Here is a 26,828-nt window from a genome sequence, read left to right on the forward strand (position 1 = left end):
TAGAAAAAATGGAAAATGCATCCATTAGCCTGAAACAGGGGTGTCCAAAGTGTGGCCCGGGGGCCTTCTGTGGCCCTTAAAATGATTTTGATCGGCCCCCACCCGACCAACTGGTAAAGATTTAATAAAAAACATAATTTCTTCATTTTAAATTCAACACATTTTGTGGCAGTTTGGACACGAAACAATCAAAGTTTGTGTAAATAATTACCCACAGAGAAAAAGTTGTTCAGCATCTGTACCAAAACAGAAACCAAATATTTATTAATCCGGTTTTCTGTGGCTTTGCTGCGCTGGCAGAAAAAGAGTCCTTCAGAAGCTCAATGACTTATGAGACAATAAGATGTAGCGACGGCCGCGTCCAGCCATCCATCAGCGCGGTGAGTTCATAGAGGGCCGTAAACCATTACGCGCCATCATTCAAAGTAAATGTCACGCTGTCGGTCCGGGCAGAAGCAATACCACCGCCGGCTTATTGTCAAACTATTGGATGGAGAGACGAACAGCACAGCAATGACTCTGCGGGAAAAACGTGGACGCGAAGGAACAAGGTCACGAAGAAGCTGCAGCGTCTGATGGGCGGAGAAATTACAGCGTTTCTGATTCCGCTTCATTTGCATAATCGCAGCTGTCAAGTCGTCCAGCGGAGCGGCGTCTGCAGGAATCGGAGCTCAGCCTGTTTGTCTCCACGGCGTTTAAAAGGCACAAAAAGGTCCTTCACACCTTTTTTAACCCGTCATTTAAAAACTGTCCTCAGTTTAAATGAACTTTATGGAGCGATGCCTGAAAGCAAAGCCTCAGAACATTTTTTAACCTGAGTGAAGTTTATTAGTGTCAAAATTAGTGTCAAACGTTTGTGCAGCAAAAATTTTCGTTTGTGCCGCTATCATTTTAAAGATATAAAGAAAGTTGGATTTCATAAAAGTTGAGGGGCTGGTTGCCCTTTACACTTTCATTAATATCTTCAAAGCCAAAGCAGCACAAACAAAAGAATTTGCTGCACAAACCAGCACAAACGTAGCCGAGTTTACTGACATCCATTTTGTCTGATTTAAAAAAGGCGGGGGGCTGGTTGACCTTGGATGACCTCTAGAAACATTTCTTCATATCTTTAAAATGATAGCGGCACAAACGAAAATTTTTGCTGCACAAACGTATCACAAACGTTTGACACCAATTTGGTCTGATTTGAAGAAGGTGGGGGGGCAACTTCACTCAGGTCATTTTTTAATATCTCTGAGGCTGAAAACGATGATGGTTCTGTATAAACCATTTAAAAGATGTTTCTTCTGGTCAAATGTGATAAATACAGAGTTTCACTTCGGCTAATGCGCTAACAGTGGAGCTAATTTGTCATGTAGCGCTTTTGCTAACCTGTAAAACATTCAGCGCGTTTAGATGTCGAACTTTGAGCCAAATTAAACATCTGTGTTGAAGTTTTGGTTTTTGACTGCTGAGGACAAATAGTTACACATTAATAAATAAATCATCATTAAACAAATAAAGCAGTGATGGACAAGATGGTCGATTATAAAGGAAGGACACAAACGTGGACTGGTCATTTTTAGACACTGGAATATAGAAAAGCATTTTCTCTATTTGCTTCTTTACTTTTTCCAGTCTGGAAAGTGGTGAAATATTAAAAAAAATTTTACTTTCCGGGCTGCAAACTCAACATTTAAGGCTGCGGAACGTAAACTTTTATAAAAAACTTATTATAATAATTATATTTATTGAAAGTGTTACCATGTTGTGACAGTTTAGAGACAGATAATCTGTGAAAAATTGAGCTCCTCTGATTTCTCCAAGAGCTACATATTAACAACCAATCAGAGCCAGGAGGTGGGTTCTATCGCTGTCAATCACCCTCTGTGTGGTGCTGCTCAATCTCACCAGTCATGAATGCTAAGGCCAGTTAGCTTGGCCACTGATGACAGCGGATAAACGGTTTTCCTGTAACTGTAAGTTGTTTCTCTGCCATCTGCCACATTTAGCAGCGAGTACATGAGGCTGATTGACAGCGCTAACAACCGCCTCCTAGCTTTGATTGGTTGTTTTTGGTTTGCCTCATAACATACTGTCATGACATGGCGACAGTTTTGACGAATATGTAAAATACATATGAAAGTCGCATACTGCACTGTAAAAACACAAAATCAAACCAAATGTTTTTCTAAAGATTCCAGTGCAAATATCTTAGTACACTGAAAATAAGACAAAACTAAAACTAAGAAGATATAAGAGCTTGTTTTAACTTAATAATTCCTTAATATCGATTAAAACATTTTTTATTTATTATTTATTCCCTTGTTGTACTGTAAATTAAATAATTTAGTATTTTTCACCAATATCAAGGAATTATTGGCTATAAATGGAGCTGAAAAGTTACCTGTAAATTAGTTTTGTCTCATTTCAATTATACTAAGATATTTGCACAAGAAACTTTGTGTGACTTTGTGTTTTTCCAGTGTGTAACTTCACAAAACCACAACAATTAGCATAAAGACCAAACGTAAACGAGGGCCAATTACATCACCGCTCTGAGAATCAATGTCCCTGTTCAGGATAAAAGGATTAAAGCGACGCGGCCCGTCAGCCATCCAGCCCCGGTTTTAACCAGCCGACCTCCAGCCTCAAAGCTTTCCACCTGAACCAGAGCCGTAATTAACAAAACATCTGCTGCACATCCTCCACCAGGCCACTGCCATTACATGCATATTAGGGAATCTATCGCCAAGGGAAACAGGCGGCCGGTCCGCCGGCAGACGCATCAAAGGCTCGGTTCTCCGGAGACGGATCTGAAAACGCCGTCCTGATCAAATCCCCCGTGTGGCGGCGGAAACATCCCCGTCCTTCAGGTCCGTCTCTCAAACGGCCCGGTTCTGTTCACGCGGTTTAGTTACGTTTCATTATGCGCCTCGACAGGAACCAGAGCTGCGTTTTTTTCCGGCTTTATGAGTCAGTTAGGAGTTTAAGAAGTTACATCGGTATTGATGTTTAAGAAATGCCAGACAGTGATGCAGAATAAAGGTCTTGGAGGAAGGATTTTCACCACGGAGACAATAAAGGTGTGTGACCTTTCATATGTGAATGGAGTGTGTTTTATTATCTTTCCCTGATAAGGTCACAGCTCGAGTCTCTGCTTGGAAGCAGCACATCTGGCGTGAGCCTTTAAGACACGTCGTGCAACATTTTTATCATTCCCAGAAGAAAAACTTTTGGACTTTGGTTATAATGAATATTGTGTATATGCAGGTCAAAAGGAAAAATGCAAAATGTCTAAATAACTTCTGAACATTACAGCTAGCTAAACAGATAGCTAATGCCCTAAACATAAACATTAGTTATGCTAACGCTAAACCTCTACACTGAGAGGGGATTTAGCAGAAGCTAATGCTAACGCACTATTCAAACCTATTTAGGGAAGCTAATGCTAAAGCACTACATTAACATTTTCTTTAGCAATGCTAAAGCACTACACTAACATTTTATTTAGCGAAGCTAATGCTAAAGCACTACACTAACATTTTCTTAGCAGATGCTAATCCTAAAGCACTACACTAACATTTTATTTAGCAGAAGCTAATGCTAAAGCACTATTCAAACCTATTTAGGGAAGCTAATGCTAAAGCACTACATTAACATTTTCTTTAGCAATGCTAAAGCACTACACTAACATTTTATTTAGCGAAGCTAATGCTAAAGCACTACACTAACATTTTCTTAGCAGATGCTAATGCTAAAGCACTACACTAACATTTTATTTAGCAGAAGCTAATGCTAAAGCACTACATTAACATTTTCTTTAGCAGAAGCTAATGCTAAAGCACTACACTAACATTTTATTTAGCAGAAGCTAATGCTAAAGCACTACACTAACATTTTATTTAGGGAAGCTAATGCTAAAGCACTACACTAACATTTTATTTAGCAGATGCTAATGCTAAAGCACTACACTAACATTTTATTTAGCAGAAGCTAATGCTAACGCACTATTCAAACCTATTTAGGGAAGCTAATCCTAAAGCACTACACTAACATTTTATTTAGCAGAAGCTAATGCTAAAGCACTACATTAACATTTTCTTTAGCAGAAGCTAATGCTAAAGCACTACACTAACATTTTATTTAGGGAAGCTAATGCTAAAGCACTACATTTAACAGTGTTGATACTCACCGTGTCACTGTGCTACATCCTCCTCCGGGTCTTATTTGTTTTTGGACAGTAATCTGGACGGTTTGCATATCAGGAAATGATTCTTCGAAACAGATCGTGCACCACCAGTTTCAATTTCATAGCTAAGTTTTGCTAACTCTGTTGCTGATTTTGTAATCGAGTAAATGTTAGTTGACCAAGTGTTTTTTTTTTTTGTTGTTGTTTTGACAAACCTTACAGGCGCCAACGAGGGAGTCACAGTGAAGTGGGCTGCTGTCTGAAGAGCGTGACATCACGTTCAAAAGGTCAATACCTCATTTAAACAGTCGTCAACAACCTCAAAACAATTTAAACAAACTGAAAGTTTACAAAAATGCCAAGTAAATTGGTGTTGAAAACTAAATGTATCTGGAAAAGTTAGTTTAGGGAAAGGAAGGTGTGCCGAACATTTTCAAAGTTGGAATAGCTGCTAACTGAAAGATTAGCTCCATATTAGCGCATTAACGGAAGTCAATAACAGACATTCCCCTACATGAGGGATAGAAAAACAGTGCAAGTTTCTGTATTTTCTGTGAAACTCCACTGCTGTTCGTCTCTCCCACCTCATTATCAGAAATCCATGTCGGCTCCGTCAGGTGTGAGCGCCGGGTGTGAACCTCGTCTGTAACGTGTCACAGCTGCTCAGAGAAATGACCAAACTGCTGCTTCACTTTACCTGAATTGGGGATTTCAGTTGCGCAGAAATCAGCTTCGCATATGAAGAAAAAAAAAAAACGGTCCGTCTTTGGGGCTTCTTCTTTGTAAATGTCACCCTCCTTCAGACGTCCCTCAGAAAATGTCACCTCTCCACCCTTTTCATTAACTCAGCAGCTCGCCTCTCGATTATACACCATATTCCATTACAGGGATCACAAGCCGAGGGCGAGGTTCCCCCTGCCAGCCGCTGTGATTGAGAGGCCGAGGACGGCGGCTCCGCATGTTCTGCCGTTACGGTCTGATGTTCGCTCAGCCGCCGCTTATCGAGATTTTCCAACATTCACTGCAAACCTGCAAAAGGGAGAAGAAAAGGTTCAACTCCAGATTTTTTTAAAAAGTGAAATTAAATAAGTTTAGACGTTTATAGGAGAGAGAAAAATGACTTTTTCCTGCCTGATTCCTTTGTTGATGTTTTAAGCTGTAAATGTATTTATCAGAAGCTAATGCTAAAGTATGACGTTAGCGTTATAGCATTGTATTTAGCAGAAGCTAACGCTAAAGCATGACATTAGCGTTACAGCATTGTATTTGGCAGAAGCTAATGCCAAAGCATGACATTAGCGTTATAGCATTATATTTAGCAGAACGTAGTGCTAAAGCATGACATTAGCTTTATAGCATTATGTTTAGCAGAAGCTAAAGCTAAAGCATGACATTAGCGTTATAGCATTGTATTTAGCAGAAGCTAAAGCTAAAGCGTGACATTAGCTTTACAGCATTGTATTTAGCAGAAGCTAAAGCGTGACGTTAGCGTTATAGCATTGTATTTAGCAGAAGCTAATGCTAAAACACAACAGTAGCGTTATAGCATTGTATTTAGCAGAACCTAACGCTAAAACACAACATTAGCGTTATAGCATTGTATTTATCAGAAGCTAATGCTAAAGTATGACGTTAGCGTTATAGCATTGTATTTATCAGAAGCTAATGCTAAAGTATGACGTTAGCGTTATAGCATTGTATTTAGCAGAAGCTAACGCTAAAGCATGACATTAGCGTTACAGCATTGTATTTGGCAGAAGCTAATGCCAAAGCATGACATTAGCGTTATAGCATTATATTTAGCAGAACGTAGTGCTAAAGCATGACATTAGCTTTATAGCATTATGTTTAGCAGAAGCTAAAGCTAAAGCGTGATGTTAGCGTTATAGCATTGTATTTAGCAGAAGCTAATGCTAAAACACAACATTAGCATTATAGCATTGTATTTAGCAGAACCTAACGCTAAAACACAACATTAGCGTTATAGCATTGTATTTAGCAGAAGCTAATGCTAAAGCATGACGTTAGCGTAATAGCATTGTATTTAGCAGAAGCTAATGCTAAAGCATGACATTAGCATTATAGCATTGTATTTAGCAGAAGCTAACGCTAAAGCATGACATTAGCGTTATAGCATTGTATTTAGCAGAAGCTAACGCTAAAGCATGACATTAGCGTTATAGCATTGTATTTAGCAGAAGCTAACGCTAAAACACGACACTAGCAACTAGCGCTCATTAATATTACTTTTCTAGTAATTTTACCACTTTCTTCTGGTAATGCTGCATCTTTATTCTCAAAGTTTTTCTCAAGAACTCTTTGTCCTACCCTAACAATTTGTTGTCGTATTTTAATAACCTTCTAGAATGTGTAAATTATATTTGGACTGATTAAATTATTGGTAATTGTCATTAAATTAACTTTGAACCCCTTTAAGATCATAGTAAGATAATATATTAGCAATAATATAAAACACTGAAGGATTCTGGTGTCTCTGCATCGTCACTTTTTAACTCTGGTTGTAAAGAAACTACCTCAAGCTTAACTTTTTTTATTGTAGTTTAGGGGGAAAATAGTAACATTTCAGCTTCTTGAAGCAATTTATGTCCTTGGTGCAACACGGTAGATTTAAGAGTGCAAATGAAATGGTCGATAAGTCAATGGGAGATGAGGTGATTGGGTCTGTGTGCTCTAAACAATTAGCTAATTGGGTTGTTGAAGACAGATTCCCAATGAGAAGATCCTGAATTTAAAAGCTACACAGGTGAAGAAGAAGAAACAGGTGGGCTTCACCCACTTTCATAAATTTTGAAAAGCTTTCTCTATCTAGGATCAAAGATTAGATATTAAAAGTAGTAATGTTTACATTTAGAGGTATCACAGGTGAAATACCCAGGACTGGTTCCAGTGGTGTTCACCAGGGCTAAAGTTAGGAACCCAAACTTTTTATAATCAATATCAAAGTTAAAATAAATAAATCACTGTCCAAGGTAGAAATGACTTGTAAATGATTAGTTAACACAATAAACATAGAAATATCTGAAGCAGAAATATACAAGACAGGTAGTTTTTACAACATAAAGCCGTTGGGTTTAGCCAACGGCACTAAATCGTAAACGTACGAGATATAGAAAAGAAAAAGGGATGCAGTGCTTTGCTACCAACGGTCAACACTATGACAACTAGAAAAGGTCAAAGGGCACTGAAAAGATTTTATTAAGAGAGAGAAGTGAGAGTTATGCTAGCTTGACTATGACAATCGTCAGATGTAGCTGTGCTGCAGGATTCTGTGTTTCTCTTCGGTTTAAAAAAAAAGGGAAAAATTAAAGATTAACATTTTAAAATCAACCAGATTGGCGGCAAATTAATAATGGCAAAAATAAACATAAAGCCTGAAAACATAAAACCTGCAGCTGACTGAACGTTCTGCTCTTATGTGGGAAATGTTTTTTGAGTGTTTTCTGGTGTTGAATTGTGATACATTAGTGGAGCTGTTGGAAGTCAGTTGCTACGGCAACGGGCCTGTTTGTTAGTGTGGTTTTGAGTTCAGCTTTTTTTCTACATTATTTTCCCCTTTGGGCACCAAATTAATACCTTCAATCTTCTGGTTTCATTTTGTTAATGCAACATTTTTATTTATATACATATTTGTTGTTGCTTTTTATCTTAAGAGTTTGAGATTTGGTTTTTTTCCAAGTTTGATGGGAAACTGTCAGATCTGGCAACCCTGATTTATAGAGATTCAATAAGGCAACATTTCTTTAAAGTGGTTGGTGGAGGGCTGCACAGTGGCGCAGTTGGTAGAGCTGTTGCCTTGCAGCAAGAAGGTTCTGGGTTCGATTCCCAGCCCCGGTCTTTCTGCATGGAGTCTCCATGTTCTCCCTGTGCATGGTGGGTTTTCTCCAGGTACTCCGGTTTCCTCCCACAGTCCAAAAACATGACTGTCAGGTTAATTGGCCTCTCCAAATTGCCCCTAGGTGTGAGTGTGTGTGTGCATGGTTGTGTGTCCTGTGTGTCTCTGTGTTGCCCTGCAACAGACTGGCGACCTGTCCAGGGTGACCCCGCCTCTCGCCCAAAACGTTGGCTGGAGATGGGCACCAGCACCCCCCCAACCCCACCGAGGGAAAAAGGGTGCAAGAGGATGGATGGATGGATGGTTGGTGGAGCTGGTTTTTGTCTTTTCCTTTTAAAAAAAAACAAACTCTTAAGGTCTCATCTCTTCTGCATCAACCCACCTCATGTTTCATTTAAGCCGTTTTGCTTTCTAAATGAAATCTGGAGACCTAATACAGTCTGAAAAGTAGGTGCAGCGACGCGGAGGCTCTATAAATGCAAATTGGACGAATCTCAACGAGAGGAACATCTTCCAAATGAATACAATCCTCTTAGTCCTCTCACATTACTGTCAGCTGTAAACCTTTTTACTCGACGCCCGCCATCACTCAAAGTCAAGGACAATATTTGTTGCTGCTGTCATGGAAACGGAGCAGGAAGTAGGAGTTGCACCCTTGACACCAAGCCATAAACAAGCCACCCAGGCATCTGATCCACGATGCATAATGCAGCGCTGCGTGCGTAACCCCCCATCCTTCTCCACCTTCCTCTGCCTCCATCTGCTTTAATCACATCCAGCTCTTCCCCCCCTTTTGCCCCGATCGCTCCGTCCCACATCAGTCGGAGGTGCGGAGAAAATTAGCTCCTCTGGAAACCAAAGTTCACGTTCGGTCACGGGGTAATTAAAGGTGAAAATAAATTTAATTCAAGATTCAAAATTAAAATTGCCCCCTGAATCGGTCTCCGGTGGATACTTGAGCCGATCGAAGAGGCTTGCAATCGTCTTAATGCGTCCGAGAGCCACAGCATCGCGTCGTGTTTTATGATTAGCTTCGGTTGTGAAAAGTTAAACCCACTTTTTGTCTAATGAACAAGGATTCAGGGCTGCGTGGATCCAGGTGAAAGACGGAACAGCAGCAGGTGAAGCCAATTAAATCTAATGATTAAATCACATCCACCTGCAGCACAAGGGGGGGAAAAAAAAAACTGAAATAAATAAACCAAGACATGTGCATCGGCGTGGTTTTTAATACTCAGTAGTGACGTGTTTTATTTTATTCTGCTGTTTGCCGACGCTTTGCACGTGACGTCACTCTCTTCAAACTGAGGGACGTCAAAACAACCACTTTAAAAACCCGCACATGTAGTAGTCGTGGTAATCTAATGCCGCTTTTATTTAGTTGATTTCGATGCTGCACAAACAGACGAGTGTGAAAACCAAACTTCTCATTTTATTTTATAACTTTAATGAGGAAAGATGCGCGGTGGTTGATATCCGCCGTCAATCACGACGACTGTCGGTTTAATCACGGATTTGCAGCGAACACTTTTTACAACGTTCATATACTTTATAAATAAATATGTTTAGAAAGATATAAAATATAGCCTTATGGAGATGGTACGTGTCTAACCATCAGTAACCATGGAAACAGTGCTGCGCCGTCATGTAGCCTAGCATGGATGGGGGGAAACTGGTTAGCATTTCGTCTTTTGTGCGTTTTTAAGGCTGTTGCGGTGTAAAGGGGAAACACCGTTTATAACATAATGACAAATCATGTGGTGTGAATTCAGGCAAAGCCGGTAATTTGATCTACACGTCAAGTAGGAGGAGGTTCGGGTCGGTTTCTAAGCTAGCTACCGCCGTCTATGAGCTCCAGCCGGGTGTGTTACGTTCAAGAAGAAGCCATGAATAAACCAATTTCAGTCACTGATCAGTTCAACACTCCCCATCCTCATTTCCGACGTCCATCATGGCGCTTCGAATGATTTTGTGACTTGCAAAGGGTCAATTATGTTTGTGACTGAACTGAAAATCAAATATATTAGGGAAAAATATTAAAAAGCTGCAAAAACATGGTTGCATAACAGAGCAAAACACCAACACAGCAGGCAAATGCGACCCAAAGCGGATCATTTTAGTTCAGACATAATGTTGACAACTCAGCAGCTAAAACCAGTAATGGCCATCAGGAGGCTGCGATGGGTCTGTAAGTGATGTAATCAACTACTAATCACTTATTAATAATCAATAAATAAACATCAAGCTTGAAAACATAAAACTGATGGACTGAAGGTTCTGCGGTTGTAGACCGCAGGAATAACTCCTTCACAAAACTCGTCATAAAAACACATTTTTATTCTTTGGTTCATCCTCTAGGATTTGTTTAAATTGTTTTTAATTGTGTTACTTCATATTTCCAGACAGTTATGTGGAGCCCGCTGGCTGTTTTAAAGTATTTTCTGGATAAAGTTTCATTGAGATTTGGATGACGGTTCTCCACTGGGCGGTTTCACCGTCAGCTCAGCGCGGATCTCGTTACACGAAGGTTTCTTTGGTGCCCCGTTCGCCACGGCGACGCCAGATGACGCAGCTCTCGCTCCCATCTGTCCCGGCCTGCAGACGCCTCGCAAACCAGAAGCAGCACAGATTGTGACTCTTGTGTGACTTCGCAGGCACAGCGGGCCGCGGCGCTTTCTCCGAGCCCGATGGTCCTACGTCCCATATGACCCGTGCTGGATGTGGGAAAAGCGCCGGTTGTATGAATGCTCAGTTGGGTGTCTCTCAATCTGTGATGACGGCCGCATCGTTTTCAGACTGGACGGCTTCTTTTGAACACGTTCAGCGGGAAAAATAAATAGGTTTGTTGTTAAACCTTAATGCAGTTGATTATATAGACGCATCAAACGCACAGGATCCCGCCCCAGCTTCCTGCTGGAGGGCAAAACAGGTCATCACTTCATAACGGTTTTATTAACCAATTTAAAGGTACATGCCAGTAAACCAAAGAGTGAACCTGTTTAATTAGAGCGGTGAAACTTATTTTAAACATTTAGACACGTTCCAATGTGACTTCATGCGCAAAATCAAGGGGTAAAGCTGCTCACCAACAATTACTACCATTGGAGAAGCAGTGAAAATGTCAGGATAATGTGCTAAACCTTACATGTATACATGATATATTAAAGAAAAGGGACGCAGAGCTTTGCTACCCATTGTCAACACTAGAACAACTGGATAAGGTCAGAAAAACATCCATCCATCCATGCATCCATCCATCCATCCATCCATCTTCCGCTCATCCGGGGTCGGGTCACGGGGGCAGCAGCTTCAGAAGGGAGGCCCAGACTTCCCTCTCCCCAGCCACTTCTTCCAGCTCCTCCAGGAATCCCAAGGCGTTCCCAGGCCAGCCGAGAGACGTAATCCCTCCAGCGTGTCCTGGGTCTTCCCCAAGGCCTCCTCCCGGTGGGACCAGAACACCTCACCAGGGAGGCGTCCAGGAGGCATCCTGACCAGATGCCCGAACCTCAACTGGCTCCTCTCGACGTGGAGGAGCAGCGGCTCTACTCTGAGTCCCTCCCGGATGACCGAGCTTCTCACCCTATCTCTAAGGGAGAGCCCAGCCACCCTGCGGAGGAAACCCATTTCAACCGCTTGTACCCGTGATCTCGTTCTTTCGGTCATGACCCAAAGCTCATGACCATAGATGAGGGTGGGAACGTAGATCGACCGGTAAATCGAGAGCTTCGCTTTTTGACTCAGCTCTCTTCACCATGACGGACCGGTACAGCGCCCGCTTCACGGCAGACGCTGCCCCAATCCGCCTGTCGATCTCCCGTTCCCTTCTTCCCTCATTCGTGAACAAGATCCCCAGATACTTAAACTCCTCCACTTGAGGCAGGACGGCCCTCGCTATTAAATAGCGGGTCAGTGAAGTAGAGAATCAAAATTTCTCTTAATATGTCAGTGATGCTAGCTTGACTTTGACAACCGTAGCATGTAGATGTGCTGTGGAATCCTGTGCGTTTCGGTTCAGTTAAAAAACAGCAAACAAAGGCGACCTGCACACCAACTCTGACGGATCAGGAGCAGGCGGTTAAACTCAGCTAACCGACCACCGCCGTGTTCAGACGACCACTTAGAAATCGCTAAATAAACATCAAGCCTGAAAACATAAAACTGTAACGGATTGAATGGTCTTTGTGTGAGAAATGTTTGCGTGTTTTTGGGCATTGAATCTTGATATGTAGCAGTGTTGTTGTCAGTTGCTACGGCAACAAGTCTCTGGGTAGCATAGCAACAAAAGTGAGCGGTTCTGATTTATTCTTCAATGTTTTTCTGCGTTATTTTTCCCTTTTCTGTGGCGCAGTGCAGTAAACTAACGATACCTACATCTCCTAGTTTAATTCTGTCATTGGAGTCGTTCTGCAGCGGCAACGCGGCTATCATTGTAAAAGAATCGTGTTTCTGTCCTCCAGTGTAGAGCACATGTGTAAAATTTCCAGATGTAAACAATGACATGCAACGTGTTTTATGCGTAAAATCTGGCGCCATCAACGTGATTTGCTCTGGTTTTTTGGAGTTGGACAGGTTTTACGTCGGTTTTGGGCTGAAAACTGTCAGATCTGGCAACCCTGAGCGTTTTATAACAAATTAACACTTTGACGAAAAGTTGAGATGAGATTCATAGACAAATGTGAGCGATATTGTTTTAGAACGACATGGAAATAAGACTCAGATTGTTTTGTGTTTATACAAAAAATAAAATTGGGCCCATTTTGCGTTGAGCTTAATTTTTCATTGAAGGACAATAATTACACTTCATGTTGTGCTTAGTGGAGCCCTCCACATTATATTCTGTTCATTAAAGAGTCTTTGGTAACATTTTTAATACGTGGTCATTATGTCAGGCATCATAGAAACACAAGAGGGCAATGAATCAGTGAGTTTCCATCATTAGCATGGCATGTTGTTTCACTAATTGAGTTTTAAGATGCGGACGATCTCTCACGTTTAAAAACACTTGAACGTCTCCACAAACACAAGTTGACCAAAAGGCCTTTCGTCTTTTTATATTTGCCACATTTGATTAATATTTATACATAAACTGTGTGCAATTTACATAAGATAAAAAGCAGAAACGTCGTCGTCTTGGGGAGAAAAGGCTGGCATGAAAAACGTTTAAAACGCTCCAGATTGCTCCACCTGAAAACGTTGGCTTTTCTCTGGTTTCCTACGACGGAGTATTAGGGCCACGCTAAGGAAAAAAAGATTTTAAAGTCATAAAATGAGAAGAAGATAGCACAAGAATAAGGTTGTCGTATTTCTAGAGTCAGTTTTACAACTTTATTCTCGTAATATTATATTACTAATTTTTTTTCAACTATTCTTGTAATATTATGTCTTTGTCCTCATAAGGTTGTGACTTTATTTTCGTAATTTATTTAATATATTTTTTTAATAGTAAGCAATACTCTGTTGCAGTTTCCTGCACAACTATTAACGCAACATCTCTGCTTTAATCAACCATCAAACATGCAAATCTTTGTTCCCTGATAAGCGAAGCGCGCGCAATGTACCTATTACTGATGCATTAAACGCATTTATAAAGCAACAACTCTCGCTTTAACTACAGATTGCCACCATCAATCACTATTAGTGCTCCAGACTGCAAAGCTTCGTCCCGTTCTCTGCATCCGATCTCTCCAGTCAACTATCTGTAAACTTACATAACCCATCTGGTCCTCAGGAGGCTGCGGCGGCCGGCTGAGATCGTATCAACGCACGGGTCAAGGAAGGCGATGACTAATTCATGAGGCTGTTTGCAGAGACCCTCATTGAAAGTCATTAGTCGCTTGTCAGCCGCGGCGCAGGCAGCAGTGGGTGTCTGGCCGTGTTGTGTGTCATGATGGGGACTTTCACAAACAAGATCTTTCTGTGCAGTTTAGACCCTGAAGTCACAAGAAAGGCAGCAGAGGTGCAGATTGATGCATCAATCTGGCCTACGGTTTCCTTTGAATGCATTTGTGTGTTACTTAAAACTCTGATAGAGATCTCAAATTTGGCACGGTTTTAGTCCCGTTTTAACCAATTCCTGTAGCGGCCGGTCCTGTGACGGGAAGCTACGCTCACGGTCGACTTCATGCGTGCAATGCAACAGTTTTACCATTTAGAGCGATTAAGTCCCACCTTCAGACTCATCCTAGGTCACATGATCTCATCTAAACATTTTAAGTCTGCAATTTATGAACAGAGTTCACTTACGTTTCATAAAGGTTTGCTTCATGAGGGCATTTTGTTGGCAGGAACAGGTTTCAGTTATTCTTCCGGAATGCCGTTACCAAGCAACCCCAGCGGAATTCCGCCCGTTACCAAGCAACCCCAGCGGAATTCCGCCCGTTACCAAGCAACCCCAGCGGAATTCCGCCCGTTACCAAGCAACCCCAGCGGAATTCCGCCCGTTACCAAGCAACCCCAGTGGAATTCCGCCTGTTACCAAGCAACCCCAGTGGAACTCAAACTTATTCACTGTGATTTTGAATGCATTTCTTATTTAATGAAAACACTGCAATTGGGAAACTGTATTTTTTCGATAAAGATTTGCAAACATTTGAAATGAAGAGCAGACAGTCATGTTCCCATCCAATTTTCATGCAATTTTTTAGTGAAAAGCAAAATGTGAATTATGTCCAAACAGGGTTTTGATTTGAATTGCAACACCAACAATAATTATTATTTGAAACAACAGATTGCCCACAGGCAGGAATAAAGCCGTAAATGAACTGGACAATAGATTTTACAGATGCATTTAAACCCTTGTAACTATTTTTGTTGGTCTTAATTTGAGCCTGTTTTCACAAAACCGGAGTCTCGTGAGCTTTAAGATCAAATAATTACTAATGTCACTGAGCCTTTAATAAGTATTATCACAGGACATCCAAACAAAGCACAAACATTTTTACAGACAGAACGCGCCTTACAACAAAAACACTAAGAACTGTGTGTTTCATGCCCACCCGACTATGAAAGCACTGAAGACATCTTTCTCTCTCTCGAGGTTCTAATTAAAGTTGTCAGTAGGTGTTTGTGGCACGAGAAAAGGATTACGAGTTCTGGTGCCGGGTCTCAAACTGCGCCGACAATATGGTCCAACCACAAAGCCAGGGACTTCTGGGACCCGCGCCAGGCGCTGATAGATCCATCAACATGACGGCTTGAGTCAGTGATGATTGCTCTCCAGAGGAGCAGCTGTTGACAGGGCACTGATGCGTGGATTTTTACCACATCTTGCTCTTCGTGTATTTACACTCAGGATCTAAACGGGTCAAAAAGAACAAGGGACTCGTTATGTCTCCTAAATGCCACGGTGGGGCGGTACGGCAGCTGATCGAGTCCTTTACTAATGTACAACACGGATCTCATGTAACTTTCTGAAGTGCTCTGATTCAAAACTACTTTATGAACATTTAAAGGAGATGAACAGCATCTGAAACTTATGTCTTATGGGTGATTCTTTTTCCACAAAATCATTACTAATTCTAAGTTAGTCTGGTCAAGTTTTGAGTTTCAGAGTGAGATGTTTCAGGACGTCTCGTCACTTTAAATCCAAATAAGCTGCCGCTGGCCACGCCCCCAAACTCAACGTTAACCCTGGTGTCTGAAAATGGCTGCTAACAGAAACGCAATTATACAACTGTACGTATTTGAAAAGCATTAGTAGAGGCTCCTGCACAGCCAACAATAACTCTGGTTGGGAAGATGGGAATAAACACTTGACTTTTTGGTGCACACAGTGGTGAAACCAGCTGACCAAATGTGCTGGAGCTCAGCTTGAATTGCTAGAAAATGATGCAGCGCCTTTGAAACGTGACTTAAGAATTGGGAGGGTTTTGAAATGGCTCATTTTCCAGACACCTAAAAACTAACTTCTTGGCAAAAACTTGCTTGGTAGTAGTTGTTTTTCTTTAAAAACAGTTATGCTGTTTTTAAAAGCAGCTGAGATCCAAATGGAAGCACAAAATCATGCAAAATTTGAATTTGGCATCATAGGTAGCCAGAAGAAAAAGTAACTCACCCTGTCCTGACGCAGCAGAACACCGAGCTCCACTCCTCTGATCCCGATATACCTGCACTATCAACACTTTAAAACATGACAGAATTTGATTTTCCCACATTTCTTCCTGCTTTCCTCACATTCAGACCCATGTAACATTTTTAATGTACTCACTCACATGCACCTCATAAGACCATCTTAGTTTATTTGACATGGAATTAGCTTTTACTACAGGGCAAGGGGTGTCCAAAGTGTGGCTTGGGGGCCATTTGTGGGCCTTGGAACAACTCTGTGTGGCCCCTGTTTACAGTCCATGAATACTACATGTTTGGCTCTCCAGTGGGAACTTTTATAAGTTTTTAACAAGAATTTCAGTGACCAAATTAACTTTTTTTTAATGGCAAGGGTTCTTTTAATTTTAATTTACTAGTAAATAGCTATTTGGGATTCTGGACACCCCTGTTTAAGGTTCACCATCCCTCCTTTAGTAACCTTTAATCTGAGTTTCTTAATATATATATAAAAAAAGTCCTTTCTAGACAACCTGCTGTGACTTTGCTGCTTCCTCAAACAACAAGTCTTATCTCAGCTATTAGCCAAAGTTTGGTGCATGGCAGCAGAGATAGAGGAGCCACAAAGCAGTTCACAGCCCAAACTGAAAGCTCCCACTTCCTGGTGATAACATTGTCACCAAGATGCACGAGTGCACACCCTCTTAAAACGCCGCCTTGAAAAGCTAATTTTAGGCAAGAAAACACAAAGAAAAGTGTGTGTGAACTACGTCACACACAATAGCTCACGTGAGGAAGAAGGTAAACCAGAGAAAAGCCTCACTGGGACGATGAATACTACGCTTCCTTCCTCCGAGCGCTTTCAAAGGCCGGAGTCACGCAGACGGGAGACGACGAGGCTGCGGCTGATAAGACGCGACGCAGATTCATACATGACTTTGTGGATCACAGACCTCAGAGTAACTTTAGAAGTAAATATGGATGAAAAATTCAGCAGCAATGAAAGGATGAAAGGACAAAAAAAACAGCAAAATGTGTTATTAGGTCACTGCAACTTCCTGTTCTGAAGCTGTAGTGACCCAACACTGATAACAAAGAGACACTTTTCAGTTCAGTCCAGATAAATAAAAACTTTTTTCTATAGAAATATGTGCTGCAGGAAATCTGCTGTCATACATTTGACAGAAAACTTAACCTAATCCCCAAAGTAAACACATAAAAAACGTGAAACGGTAGAAAAACAAACAAAATGGAGAAATTTTCTCAATTTCCTTCATAATGTCTCAAACTCAGTTTCTGCAAAATCTGCTTCCTCTCCAGTCAACATGATTTAAGGGTAACGTCCATTTTCTTCAATCTGTTGTAATTTAAAAAAAAAAACAACCATTTTATCCATATTTTTAGGCTTTAATATAAAAGGAAAACAACTTTTACAAAAAGATAAGTATATGTTCTTACATACTGTGCTGTTTTTTTATGATGTGAAGCACTTTAAAGCTGAAATGCGCTAAAGAAATAAACTTTATTGATTTATGTGATGCTTACATCTGGACATAATTTCTAATATAGTATAAAACTGGATCTAAATGCAAACGACTGTCACTTCTGGTAGAAATTAAATGCAATTCTACAAATAAAATTAAGAAAAATCTAAAACCTGTATTTGTTGTTCTGTTTTTAAACCTCCAGTTGTTTCTTCATCATCTTCCGTCCTGATTTCGACTCGGTTTAAGGTCCAAAGAGCCTCGTATAAAAAACAAATTAAAACAAATTATGTATGGTTCAGTTTTACATGTTTTTGTTCATAGCTATATTTGACGATTTTCACCCAAGTGATGAAACGGTTGGACATCCAAGGCCTTCATGTTGCTAAGCAACACAATAATGATGGATGCTAATCTGTTTGCTAACCACTTAGCAGCAATAAAAGGCGACTGGTTCAACCCTAGTGGAGGATCCTTTACCTCTAGCTCATATCACTGTAGTACAGAACTTTCTGTCCAACCCGGATCGTCTTTTGTCCTTTTGCAGTCTTTAAATCTCAAAAGGAGGAGAAAAAAGCCCAAACTTCAGCAGCGAGGTGCCGGTGCATCTGCAGCGCGGCGTGGCCTCGTTTTCCCTGGTGCGTCGCCCAGCCTGCTGATTGTGAAAGATGATGCACTCGCACCCTGTTGCAGGTTCACACAAGCCCACATGCTTAAGCCACCTTGGGCTAATTCAATTCCTCTGCCACTCCAGGGTAACGGAGAGCGCCGGTGCCTCCCTGTGCAGTCGTAGCGCAGACAAAAAAACTGGGTCGTCTGAGTCAGGCCAACAGCCCTGAACACCCAGATGTGCTTTGCATCCGGTTTGGATTCATTTTATGCATCATTAACTGTAGACTGTGAAAATCAGTTTTTGGCATCTCTTAAAAGCATCTCTTAATTTCTACCAGAAGTGACTATCGTTTGAGAAGCATTATGTAAAAGTTACATTGTGCCAGTTTTTTTTTCTACTTCCATTTGGGTTTCTACTCCTAAAACTAAAGCTGGGTGGCTGTTAAAAAAAACAATAAGTTAATTTTTCATGGTGTCTGGCAAATGAGACATTTAAAAAATCTTCCACATGTTGAGTTACAAATAGGCTGGCACTGCCCCATCACCTAGCAACCCCAGCAGTTCCCCCGTCACCTAGCAACCCCAGCAGAGTTCCCCCATCACCTAGCAACCCCAGCAGTTCCCCCGTCACCTAGCAACCCCAGCAGAGTTCCCCCATCACCTAGCAACCCCAGCAGTTCCCCCGTCACCTAGCAACCCCAGCAGAGTTCCCCCATCACCTAGCAACCCCAACAGTTCCCCCGTCACCTAGCAATCCCAGGAGAGTTCCATCCGTCACCTAGCAACCCCAGCAGAGTTCCATCCGTCACCTAGCAACCCCAGCAGAGTTCCATCCGTCACCTAGCAACCCCAGCAGTTTCCCCGTCACCTAGCAACCCCAGCAGTTCCCCCCTCACCTAGCAACCCCAGCAGAGTTCACCCGTCACCTAGCAACCCCAGCAGAGTCCCCCCGTCACCTAGCAACCCCAGCAGAGTCCCCCCGTCACCTAGCAACCCCAGCAGTTCCCCCCTCATCTAGCAACCCCAGCAGAGTTCCCCCGTCACCTAGCAACCCCAGCAGAGTTCCCCCGTCACCTAGCAACCCCAGCAGAGTTCCCCTGTTACCTAGCAACCCCAGCAGAGATCCAGCAAGTTTGGTCAGCTGGTTTTATCGCTGCATGTGAACTTTCAAACCTGAAATATAATTACCTGGAGGTCCTGTGTCAGGTGTTGTGAGAAAGCTCACCTGTGAGCGCGACGTATTAGGCAAAATTCATGTTTCATGCTTTTGTATTTCCATTTGGGTGACTCACGATAATTACAAATCCGACTTTATGTTTCCATCTTTCTACCAAAGACAAACTGGACTTCAGTTCGAAAGCAGATAATTTATTTGTTTTTTTTGTGCATTTTAAATGCAGTTCAATGCAGTTAGTTGTGTGTTAGTTTTAAAGTGAGATTCTCCATAATCCATAGAGGTTTCTTTGCTTCTGCCATTCATAGTGAATTTACCTTTTGGTGTTTTCCCACCTTGGTTCAACTTTTTTCTTTTTTAGGGAAAAAAGTTATCTAAAGTTCAGCCGCAAAGACTCAGAATGACTTGGTCAACGTTTTCCATCACGTTGATGCTCAATTCCCACCCATAACATCCTTCATTTATGCATATGCATCTGCAGCCGTGAGGGTTGAATATTGTAAGAAAGTCAACTCAGCATATTTTTTGCATACTCTAAATATTCATCAAGTGTTTTTTTTTTCCCGGAGAATTCCCGCTATTTTCTCGAAAAGAGACGAAGAGTTTGTTATTGCACTCCACTCCAGTGAAGGAGAACAAGCCGAAATTGCAGAAATGCAATCTACTGTGAATGACTGAAACGGCGCATGAGTGGACGTCGAGCCTCCGCGGCACTAATCGTCTCTTTTTCTCTCACATACTCCGACTCAACCGCGGTGAATTTTTACAGTGTCTCTGCCTGCCTGCCTGCCAAACATTCATCTTAAGACCGAAAGTCTCAACAACTTGGCATGAAATTGCTTTTCAGCGTAAAGTCAGTTGGTATCATCCATCCATCTATTGTCTAATAAATCAATTTTAATACTGAAGTGAGGTTAAATGTACTTTGTACCAAAAATAAACTGCTGTTACTCTAACCATGTGGGTTTTTTTTGTAATTATGTTTGCCTAATGGCTAAGCTTGACTGAGGAGCTGCTAACCTGCTTGAAGGCCTTGCAATCACAACAAAGCTAATGGTATTTATCGTCTCACATAAACCTTCATTAACAGAGGAGGCTTCTAGCAGTCAGCAAGTCTGATGGACCAAGTTGATAACCTCATTAGCATACCGCGTCAGTAGGAGAACAAATAATATTCATAAAGCCACAAATGCCCTTTGGGTTGAACAGAAATCACAACAACCAGTTTGGTGCAACGTAAACTTCAATCGTTTTCTTAGGACTGAATATTTATTTAATATAAAGTTATTTTAAATGGTTTGATATGGTATTTAATTTTCTTTTTGTCGGTGATCTGCGCCGCTCGAATATGTGGAGGTCAATTGTGTTGCCTGAAAACTTTCATCTCAGATTTCATTAAATTAAGTTAAGCTAACTTGATGCTAGCTAGAAACATCACTTCTTCAACTGGGCTAATTTTCCTGAATAATAAAACTTTGTCTAATTTCATTGGAAACTATTTTCACTTTTATTCGTTTGTCTTTGTAAGCAGTTGGGTTAAACAACTTCAGTGAGCTTTTGAAGTTTTGGGAGTTGAATTTTGTTGAATAGTAAATGATTACAGCGCTAACTGTTTAAATCAAGCTAAGCTAACTTGAGGATATTGAAACAATAGCGATATTATTAGGTTATTTAAGTTCTTTTTGAAGTGTAGCACCTGACGAGTTTCATCAATTCTCCTGCCAGAATTAGGATATTTAATTAGGATGCTAACTATTTGTGTATTAAGCTAAGCTAACCTTATGCTAGCTACAAATGTGACGCCACTTTTTAAATTTGGTCAGTTCTCTTACCTGGAAGGTTTTGTCTCATTACAGTGCTAACTATTTTTATCTTTGCATAAATTGCTTTATAAGTATTGCTATTATGTTTTGGGGAAAAAATTTATTACAATGCCAACTGCTTTTACATTAAACTAAGCTAGCTTGATGCTAGCTAGAAACATAAGACGACAACTTTAATTAATCTCCTGCCTGAAAAGCGTAGTTTAATAACAGTGCTTACTACTTTTATATGAAGCTAGGCTAACTTGAGGCTAGCTAAAAACTACTTTTTCTATCAAACCAGCATCAACAGGTTTCAGATTTTCTAAAAGGAGCCAAGTTAAATCCACCTAATGATTGCTCAAATGCTTTGAAGAAAAACCATTTTAAAAAATTATAACCAACATCTCTTACATCAGATGAACCAGAACTGTTGGGTTTAGCTCTGAAAGCTATTAAAAAACAAAGCGATATCTCTTTAAAGCAGCCGTGTGACCATTTCATTACAGAAATGAGCTGAAGGGGCCTGAATGTAGAGAAGAGAGTGGCAGGTTCAGCATTTACAACCAGATTAGTCTCTGGAATTAGTCACGACGAGGATGAGGCGGCACGCAGCCCGAAGCCATCCATTAACTCACCGTCACCCAGCTTCCTTCATTTTGTTGATGTTTTTCAAAGAAATAAAAAAAATATATAAGATTTATGTCAAATTGTGTAATACAGGCATGTTTGTGTTGCATAAAAAACATGTCAGGCACCAGAGTAATTCCTAATCTCACGTCCTGCTGTCAGACGACGCACGCCATTTTCCATTTTACGATCAGGTTTGAGTTATTACCGATGATTACATCATGTAAGGAAAGACAGCTGTACTTCTGCTGTAGGAATCGCGTATGGATTTTCTCCATAAATCACATTGTTGCTTCGACACAGGCTGCATCTCTGACTTGATGGTTGTAATGCGCTTGATGAAACTACAGAAACATGGATAGCGGCTGCATGTTCTTCCAACAAAGCAATCATTTTAAAAACAGCAACGGTGCTGATTGGGGTTTCCAGTTCAACACGGACAGTAAAAACATCGGACGTCTGGAGTCTGATCCCACGGCACTGCGCCTCGGGAATGAGCTCTGCAACGTCCCAGGGAGGCTAAAGGACTAACATTTCAACCTGCGAGGTTCAAATCCACGCACATCTGTTGAAAAGAGCAGCAAAATGTACAGTATGTGCAAAGAGCTGACACATTCTGGGAGTTTAAAGACGCACTGGCTACAGCTGGGGCTTCAAAACAGATGAAATATGTTAAAGTATGACAATACAGGCATGTTAGTGTTTACTTCCAGAAATGTAATTTTTTTTTTTACATGCCATCCACAGCCGCGTTGCTGCGGCTGAATGATTAGGTAGCAAAAAGAAACCCTGGAGATGTAGATATCATTTATTTAGTGTGGTGCGCTGCAGCAAATCTCACTCTTTGTGTCGGCTATGCTACACACAAACCCGTTGCTATAGCAACTGACAAATAAAAAACAACACACGCAAACGTTTTCCCGCCCGTTTCAGTTCTCTAACGATGACCTGTCAGAGTCGGGTCGCCTTTTTACTTTGTAACTGAACCGAAACACCAAATTCCACAGCACGTCTACATGTTAAGATTGTCAAAGTCAAGCTAGCGTAACTGAGCTACTTCCCTCAATGTTTTCTAATTAAAACTTTTTCCGGACCTCATCTAGTTGTCGTAGAGTTTACAGTTGGTAGCAAAGCTCTGTGTCCCTTTTCCTTTTATAGATCACGGGTACCATTTAGGATTTAGCGCATTATTTTGACAACTTCACAGCTAAAACCAATAGTAGTCGTCGTCGTCTGCGAGGAGCTTTATGCCTCTTAGCAGCGTGACGTCACATTTATAAGTGAAAAAGTGTTTTTTTTTTTTTAATGGGCACACCAATAAATTTAGCTAACTAGAGCTGTTCACTTCGGATATCTGTCCTTTGTGGAACAGTAGCCATGTTTTTGTCAACATGTCTTATACCGATTTTTAAGAACTGCAGTAAAAAATGTTGATGGAAATGGCAAAATTGAAAATTTGATCTTTTTTACTCTAAAAAGAGTCGATGCGCTAAAAAAATGGAAACATGTTTTCCAGTTCTGACGTAATGAATCGCCAAACCTTCAGCTCAGATTGGAGGACTCTCCATTTTTCTGAGACGTTTGGTCCATGCTAGCTTACAACGTCTACTTCCTGTTTATTACAGCCAAGCACATCGTCAACATCTGATAAATTCATGTTTTCAGCTCCAAACCGCTAGATGGAAACACGCCCAATTCGCATTTTCTTTTTTTGCTCAAAACTTGCATATCAGAAAGTCACAAACTACTTTAGCCTCAAACTAAATAAAAGTAGCTAGCCAGCTTAATATTTATTTAGCAAATTATAATGTTTACCATACAAACTAAACATTTAGCATTATTATGAGTTTGTACAGGTTCGTGCTGAGAGACGTTAAGAAGGATGTAAGAATTGGTCTGAATCAGTGAATTTTTCCTCAGGAAGTTTGAATGACGTTCCAATAGAAATCTGTTTTTGCCATAATCGTGTTTATAGAGGAAGTTGGGAGCTTTGCCCCTCAGCTGGCAGGAAAGCTCTTCAAATACGGGGGTTTTGTCTTTAACCGTTTGTCTTGGAAGCTTGAACTTCCATCTGTCACAAAAAGGCAAAGAAATCGCACACAGCCACCTTTTATGGAGTGACTTGCAGAAAATAAATTATCCCCAGTAAATAGCTTGAAAGAAAGTAATTACTTCCCTCTTATTATCGTCATGGGATTTTGACTTGTTGCTTTTTCTCACCAGGGAGCAGCAGGAGCTTGTTTAAAGCATCTCTAAGCATCACCGTCGTGTCCCAACGAATGTTTCAATGGAGGATCTTCAAATATGCAGCAAAGATTCAAGTCTCCTGTTAAAGAGACTTGAATGGTTCTGGTTCTGCTCTGCATCCCCAGAACCAGAACCAGACGAGGAGAAGCAGCATTCAGCTTCTATGCACCACAAATCTGGAACAAACTTCCAGAAAACTGTAAAACAGCTGAAACACTGGGTGCCTTTAAAAATCAATTTAAAACCCACCTGGTTAGAGTTGCTTATGGCTAAATTAGGATTAGAGCGCGGGTTTTGATGTCTTTGATGTTTTTATCCTTACTTTTTATTTCCTTATTCTCACTGTTTATTGTTTAATGAAGGTTTTAATGTGTTAGATGGCGTTCTAAATAAAACTCTGAGGTTTTAATGCTTTTAGCTTTTTTTATATATTTGTTTTAATCTTTTTTAAAATCTTTTTCTCTTTCTCAATGTTTATTCCTGTTTTTATTTTAATTATGTAAATCACTTTGAAATGCCTTGCCGCTGAAATGTGCTATACAAATAAAATTTGATTGATTGATTGATTAAAAACCCCAAACATCTGCATGTGGTGATGCTTGTGACTGAAACATCCAACATCATGCTATTAATTTATATTTCAAACAAATATTTGATTAGAAAGCTAAATATTTAGCCACTAAATACTGTGTTAGGAAGGTAGAGATAAAATTTTAAGGATTTTTTTTTTTGGTTTAAAGTTTATTAATTAGCTTCGGACTAAAACTGATGTTAGCAAACTAAATAATTAGCCCCAAATTAAAACTAGCAAGCTAAATTTAGTTTGAGCTAAATATTTGCTTCAAAAAATAGCTAGGAAGCTAAACGTTAAGTTAGAAAGTTAAATATTAAGTGTATAAACAAAACATTTAGCTCTGAGATAACCAAGATAGAAAGCTAGCACAGTTAAATATTCCAGCTAGCTAGACGTTAGATAGCTAAAAGCTAGCTAAGTAAATATGAAGTTGTGAAACTGACACTTATAAATGAATGAACAACAATAATCCCCCATTTTTTCCTCCTGTGACAAGCTTAATAAAAACTAAGAACATGCATCGTTCAGCAGAGACGAGATGCAGGACGGCCATGTTTGTTGTGAACTAAATATTTGATCCCAAGTTTACATTTTTAAGCTTAATATTTACCTCCAATTTAACCATTTAGTTAAACTAAAAGTTATTTCCGATCTAAATATTTGGTTAGCAAACTAAATATTTAGCTACAAACTAAAAACTGATTTTGAAAGCTAAATATAGAATGTTAAGCTAAATTTGTAGTTTGAAGCTAAAAAAAAATATCAAGCTAAATTTAGTCTGAAGGCAAATATTTTTGCCTCAAACTAAAAAAAAAATTATCCAGCAACATAATATTTAAGTTAAAGCTAAATATTTTGTTAGCAAGCAAAATATTTAGCTAATATAAAAATTCATAAAGCTGGTTCTCCTGCTGATGAGACAGTTTAGTTTGAAGCTAAACAGGTAAATATTTAGCCCCCTAACTAAATATAGCAAGCTAAATACTGACCTCTGATCTAAATACTTAGTTAAGAAGTTAAATATGTTGTTTACAAACTACAAATTTAGCCATGAGGTAGTTAAAATTCATAGCCAACAGTTAAATATTTAATGAGCTAGCTATACATTTAGTTTTCTACCTAAATATCAAGTTAAATGTGATTTATAAACTCCTATTTTTATTTCCTTCTATAAAACGCTAAGTAATCCAAATTACTGCTGTTACTTAACTTTACACTATCAGGCACAACGAGGTCCCACGTTTCGCAGCTGAAACATGTTGCTTAACGTTCACACAAGCTTTGATTTGCAGCAGTTTCCCTTTCCAAACATCTTATTTAAACACCAAAACGATTCCACGTCCCAGTCTGCTTCATCTGCGTGCTGCCGCCGTTTTCCATGCTAATGTGGGAACAACACGCAGCAGTTCGCCGGTGGATCCACACGACGCAGCTTCCTGAGAACAGAAGATGAAGCGCAGGACGGCGGTGCGCGCTGCGAGCATGGATTTGTTTGTGCAGGAATAAAAAGAGGATCAAGCGAGTCTGAGTGAGCGAACATCGTGTTCCCGTGTTCTCCGTGCGTCTCCAGACCCGCCGCTCTAATCCATCATTCGACAAGTTCATTAGTGTGCGATTCATCAGGCATCTCTCGCCTGGGAGTCGACATTAAGCAGCGCATCAACTCGCCATATGTCGAGCTCAAGGAGGACCAGACGCCTCATCCGCACTTTTAACCGGATGGCAGGAAACACATTAGCTCGTGTATTTAATGGAGAAATGAAAATAAAGGCAGCAGAGCAGCAAATAAAGAGACCAGAGGAATAAAAACAGATTTAAAACTTCATTATCAAACACGTAACGTTTAAAATAATAACATGCCTGCAACATTCGGCGTGGCAGCGTCTGTATGAGGATGATGAAAGGCGTTGAGGTGCGATCAACAGTTGCCAAGGTAACACATGTTTGTTCGCCTATGTGATCTGCAACTAAATTTATTTGAGTGGATGAAATCAGCAGGCTTTTACATTATAGAGTCTGCAGGAGATGGAGCTACTTCCTGGGTGTAAAAACACATTTTCTTTAGCCGTTATGCTAACATGGAAACCGTTTCAGTGTAAATATGGAGCCATTAGAGCAACAGCCTCCAAAACACAGAAGCTTTTTAAAATATTCAGGTTTGGAGAGCAGATCAGTAATTTGTAAAAATGGTTTTATTTAAATTCAGGAGTTCAATATGATTCGAGTCTCCCACAT

The 26,828-nt window shown here is 40.5% G+C and overlaps 1 long non-coding RNA gene across 1 annotated transcript in view; it reads right to left on the bottom strand.

Moving 5' to 3' along the window:
* LOC103479468 (uncharacterized) overlaps positions 1-26,828 on the bottom strand; it is an 87,136-nt gene that overhangs the window by 34,933 nt on the left and 25,375 nt on the right. Inside the window, exon 2 of the long non-coding RNA XR_535952.3 lies at positions 4,872-5,203. This is a non-coding gene — a long non-coding RNA (uncharacterized LOC103479468). The remainder of the gene's footprint in view (positions 1-4,871; positions 5,204-26,828) is intronic.

The sequence above is a fragment of the Poecilia reticulata genome, chromosome 17 (assembly GCF_904066995.2).
Source record: "Poecilia reticulata chromosome 17, P_reticulata-male-v2, whole genome shotgun sequence".
Lineage (NCBI taxonomy): Eukaryota > Metazoa > Chordata > Actinopteri > Cyprinodontiformes > Poeciliidae > Poecilia > Poecilia reticulata.